We start from the raw sequence: 6,000 nt of genomic DNA on the forward strand, positions 1-6,000 counted from the left end.
TAATGAGAAATGTCCATTTTGCCATTAATGAAATTTGATATTTACAATAATACCAAGCCACATAACCTTATCATATTTCCAAAGTCAAAGATGAACAAATTATTTTACTCTTTTCCAATTTTACCAAGCAATTTTCCAAAAATTACAATCTTGCCATTTTGATCCAACAGTCCAAATTAAACATGGAAATAAATCTTCAAATCTAATGATCCATATTATTTCACATAATTTTAACATGTGGAAATAATATTTTTAAGTCTAATTTATCATTCTTCAATTTTTCTAAAATTTCTATTCAATCCGATTTACCGATTTACCAAACTTTAACCCTTTCTAGTTTTCAACATAAATTCGGGATCAAGAATCTGATTTCAATAAAACATCACTCTCAAAATTAAACTATCTATTTATGGAATAATTTTTTGGGAAAATTACCACTTAGGTCCCTAAACTTTTTCAATTTTATACTTTAGACATAACTTTCAATACTTACATTTTGGTCACTAACCAAAATTTGTGATATTAAAATCTATAGCTATAAATAAATACTAAGGGTAAGGGTTAGATATCAAGCTTTTATTTTTTTCAAAATCATATTGTATTTTATTCTTTCATATTAGTGAAATTCTTCTCATTTACCCATGGTTTTTCTCTTTTAGGTTTTCCACGTAAATATTGATGTTCTTTATTTTTTTTATTGTGTTTATTTGTTTGCTGATAATGGTTTTGATATTATAACAAATTGGTATCAGAACTTCAGGTTCAAGATTATGTCAACAATGAAGTATGATATTCCGTTGTCGGATCGAAACATCATGTTCTTGCTATGTCAAATGAAGATTCAAGATATTCTTGCTTAGTTAGATCTAGATAATGCAATAGGATGATTTAATGAGAAGTTGACAACACAATGGATGAATGAGGAAAATCGTAAAGATCACAAAGCCCTTTTCTCAAATTCGTTTACATTTATCAAATCAAATTTTACAAGATGTGTTGAAAGAAAAAAATGATTGCTTCTTTGTGGATAAAATTGGAACAATTATGTATGTAGAAATCATTGACATGAAAGTTACACTTAAAGAAACATCTTTATCACTCAAGTTGGAAGAATATTTGTCTCTTGAAAAGCACCTGGCCGCATTGAAGGAAACTCTCTCTAATCTAGAGACTTTAGAAGTAAAGTATAACCAAGAAGACTTAGGTTTGATCCTCTTCTGTTCACTACTTCCTTTGAATCCATCTTTTAGAGACACAATCATGTATTGTTATGAAACACTCACTCTTGAAGAAGCATACAATGTCCTACATTTGATTGACAAGATGAAACATCTTGTATATGGTTTTAATCCCCAAACAGAGGGTCTTATAGTACATAGATCGCCTAGCTCAAACCGTGAAAGAAAAGGCGAACGTTTTTTAGAGATATATGAATGGGTAGATCAAAATCTTCAAATAGAGGTAAAACTTGTCACTTTTGAAAAAATGCCTTATTAAAATAAAGTATTATAAGTTACAGAATAAAATTAAAAAAGAAGCTGATGAGCAGAACTGTAACACCCCAAATTCCAGGATAGTAGTTTCAAGTACGAGAGGTTTGTAGACCTCGTGGAGTCGTAATTAAGATCATTGGACTTAGAAATAGTTTAATTGGGTTTGGAATCGAGCCCAAAAAGGTTATAAAAAAGGGATTTTTTTGGATATAAGACAAAATACAAAGGACCAAAAGTGTGTTTTGTCTATTTGTGAAAATATGAGGGTTTTATATATTCCTTCATCTTGTTCTCTTCATTATCATTCTTCTAATTTTCCTTCTTCTTCCCCTCCAAGTGCTCTAGCTAAGAGTAAAATTCTTGAGCCTTTTATATGTTTTTAACTTCAATTTCATCCTTAAATCATCTAGCAACATCCTTGTTGTTTAAAAACTCACTCATTTCTTATTTGGCAAGAGATTGTGAGCTCAATTTCTAGTGGAAGATAAGGAAACAAGTGTGGTTGAAGAAATGAGCTTCATTTCAGATTTTCTAGCTAAGGTAGTGTATTTCTTATCCTTTGTTGCATTATGAATTTCCTAAATATAATGCCTCATTGAGGATTTGAGTATTTGAGCATATTTGGGGTTTTGTTTGATTCTTGCATTAGATGACTTTTTTGGTGTAAAACTTGTGTTTTTATAGTGCTAAATCACCCTAAATAACTCCCCTAAACTTTAGAACATGTTTTGGGACCAAATTAGGGTGTGTATGAGAATTTTTTAGTGTTTATCGAGTCTATTTCCAGATTTTCTGGGTTAGAGTATTGATACTGGATGAACTGAGACTTTTTCTGAGCATTTTATGCAGGGATTATTGATACTCAGAGGGGGAGTATCGATATTGTAACCCTAGTATTGATACTAAAGGTAGTAATATCGAGACCAGTTGGGCACTTTTACAATCCACTAGCCTTTTTGGTACCAATACTTGACCTAAGTGTATCGATACTATATGTAGGGTATCGATACCACTCATTTTGGATGATTAGACTCGATTTTGTTAAGGTCCGTAAAGATTGAGGATGACCCGTAATGGTGGGAATTAGTTTGTGAGGGACTTAAATGGCTAAGAATGCCTAGAAACACACTAACAAGTAGGTTAGGAATGAAGCAACCATATTAGACATAATACTTATAAGTAGTTTCAATCGAACACAAAACGAGTAATTGCAAGCGTTGGATTATTTTAGAAGATGTGTCAGTGCGTAAGACAATGAATGACCAGATGAGCGAAATATGAGAAATCAAGTATCACATAAACACATATAATAAAAAATGAGCTACTTACCCTATCGGTTTAAGGGTGGACCAATGAGAAGTATGATGAGAACGACTAGAGATTCGATATCAATTAGCCAACTGAGTCGAGTGTTAGGATAGTAATAATATACCAAGTATGTAGAGATGAGTATTAACTGCCTTAAGGGCATAAATTATGAAAAGACTAATGAGCCCCTTTATAACTTTCTAAATGAGAGAACGAGTGAGATGGTGTCAAGTGAGGAGGATGACCTCACTTGATTTTTATAATTTAGATATTGAGTAACCAAGCTATTTCGGTTGCCCTTATGTAGCCTTGGTTAACGTGTATATTGAGATGTTAGCCTAGAGGAGAGTTTCATAATAATAATAAAATAATATTATTATTTAGGTGATAACTATAGGAGTCTTATGAAGTCAGATTCCATAAGACTTATTCCTTTGTTTGTCGCTCGAGAAACGATGAGGACACCCGAGTTACTTTAGTTGTATGATGATTTTCATATGTTCATACAATATCTGGATATATCCAAATCAGTGCGAGGGAACTTTAGATGCTAGTTGTACGTTGTATTGATGCTATATGACATAGACACGTTCTGAATACTCTAGAGGAGTAGACCAGCCTAGTAAGGACCGACGTTATGTGACCCAAACCTACCCTAAGATGCTTGTGAGGTGTCGATACTTTGTGACCCAAACCACGCCTAGGGTATTTATGAGATGATGATGCTATGTGACCCAGATATTAACCAAGGTATGTCTAGTAAGCAAAAAAGGGTGTGAGTTTCGTGATGCTAAAGTGAGCTCGAACTACATCATGATGCTTACTTATTATTGTGTGATTGTACTTGATGTCTTTGTGATATCGGGTACTATCATTGTGTGTTGCATGATGATGCATTGCAGGATAATACCAATGTTAAAGACCTAGTATACATTTACTCATGGCTAGACCGTCAGCAGAGACTAAGGGAAGCGTAAGACTTACACTAAAGAGGTATAACTGTTGAACCGTAAGTAGGTAGCACTTGATTAGGATCATGCATGTACTTAGTACTTATTATCATATCTTCTAGCATGCTTATGTTTATAAGATTCATATGTTGCTCAAGATTAACGATTATACTATTGGGCTTTGTAAGCTCAACGTTCAGATGTTACTATTTGCATATTAGTATATTGAGTCGTTCGAGAAGCATCATCGCAGTAGGATTTCCAACGTTTCCTCATAGTCTATTGGTTGGTTATGTAATACCCAAAAAATTAGGTCAGTGAATAAAGTGTAAGGATTTAAAATTTAGCACTTTAATTTTGATAAATTTAAATGTTCAAGAATTGATTTGGAAAATTTTGTTTAGGACTTATTATTAAAGATTGAAGGATGTAAGGGAAAAGTGGTATTTTGGCATGAAATGAATTTAAAATTCATTTTAATGTTAATATAACATGTGGGAATTAGAGGAAAAGAAAAGCCTAGAAGCATTACCTTCATCTCCTTTTCTTCATTCCACCGTGAACTACATTTCCAAGGTGAGAAAATTTTAAAGATAGTTGTTTCTTGAATTTTTGGTTTGGTTTTGAGTCATTGGGTAGTATAGAAGCTTAAGGAAGATTAAATATGATTAGAAGCTATGGGATTGATGAGTTAATGGTGAATTTGGAAAAATGAGTTTTTAAGTAGTTGATGAAAATTAAGTAGTTTATGAAAATTGAGTAGTTTTTGGATTTTAAAGATATAATTAACTTGTCAAAGGTCTAAATAAGGTATTTCAAGTATTAGAAAGGATTTGAAACATGTTTGAAGAATGAGTGTAATTTTTAGTTTTAAGTGTTATAGTGAAAATTTTGGATGTTACAGGGGATTTAATGGATATAAGTTGATTATGATAAGTGTTAGTAAGTTTAAGGGTTTGATGGGAGTTAGAAATATGAAATTTAGGTGAGTTTTAGGTAAAATTCGAAGTGAAATGAGTAAATTCTGGGCAGAGGTATCGGTACTGGAAGAACAGTATTGATATCATATGAATCGGATGAACATAATCGATACTGAAGGGGTAGTATCGATACTTGGGGTATCGATACCAATAGTAGGGTATCGATACTATAATAGAAGAAGAAATTCCAGAATGTACTTTGGGTATCGATACTGAAGCATGTATCGGTACCATAGAATGGAAGTATCAGTACTGGGTGTAGAGTACCGATACTATTCAGCTTGAAATTTTAAATTAGGGGTTTTATTTAGTTGATGTAAATTCTTATTGGTTAACAATTATTTGAGCTCCGATATTCATTTTGGTCATGTTAACATGTAGATTTTGATCGAAAGCAAGTACCGAACGACTCGAAGTAGTAAGGAGATTTAGTGAAAGTGAAAATGAAAATGAATTTTGCTTAAGGCTTAAGTAAGACAAATGTGAGTAAAACTTACTTATTTTATATTCGATATGAGGAAGGCTTGCGATGATCCAACCTCAAAGGTTTTCGATCGAAAACTGTTTGAATTATTTAATGTTAAATTTTATTGTTTTACCTAAATTGTATTTCATACGTATTGTTTTGATTTCGTTATTATGAGTATATGTGTTCTATATGAATGAATGATAATTTGAAGAATGATATGTGAAATACTTATCTAGTTAAAGTCCAAAGCATGTGTTATGAGAATTATAGGTATAATTGGCATGCCAAGAGTCGAGAGTTCTACGCGGTCCTTCGGGACAATCCTATGTGGTCATTTGGGACAATTCTACTCGGTCATTCGGGACAAATATACATGTCACTTCGGTGCAAAATTAACATGGAATTTTGACTGCAATTACAGTGCACAACCTCAAAGTACTCGCATACCTTGAGTTCTCAGTGATATGCATTGGGTTAATTAAACAAATTGATATGGATTGAAAAGTGCATAACAGTATATGTTATTTATATGAAATGTATCATGTTTTTAGTATTAAATGTTTTCTCTGAAATGTTTAAGCAAGTGTTTTAATATTTTATTATACTCATTTATGTCTCACTAAGTTAAAGACTTAGCGAGTGAGTGTTTTCACACGTAGGTTCAAAGAAGACAGAAGAGTAAAGCTAGGTCGGGACAATATACATTTGGAGAAGATCAGATCGATTTGAACAATAGGTGGTTTTGTTATTTTAAAGTTTCGTTGGCATGTACTACAAATGTTTAACTCACAAATGCTCTG

The sequence above is a fragment of the Hibiscus syriacus genome, unplaced genomic scaffold (genome assembly GCF_006381635.1).
Source record: "Hibiscus syriacus cultivar Baekdansim isolate YM2019G1 unplaced genomic scaffold, ASM638163v2 tig00110328_pilon, whole genome shotgun sequence".
NCBI lineage: Eukaryota > Viridiplantae > Streptophyta > Magnoliopsida > Malvales > Malvaceae > Hibiscus > Hibiscus syriacus.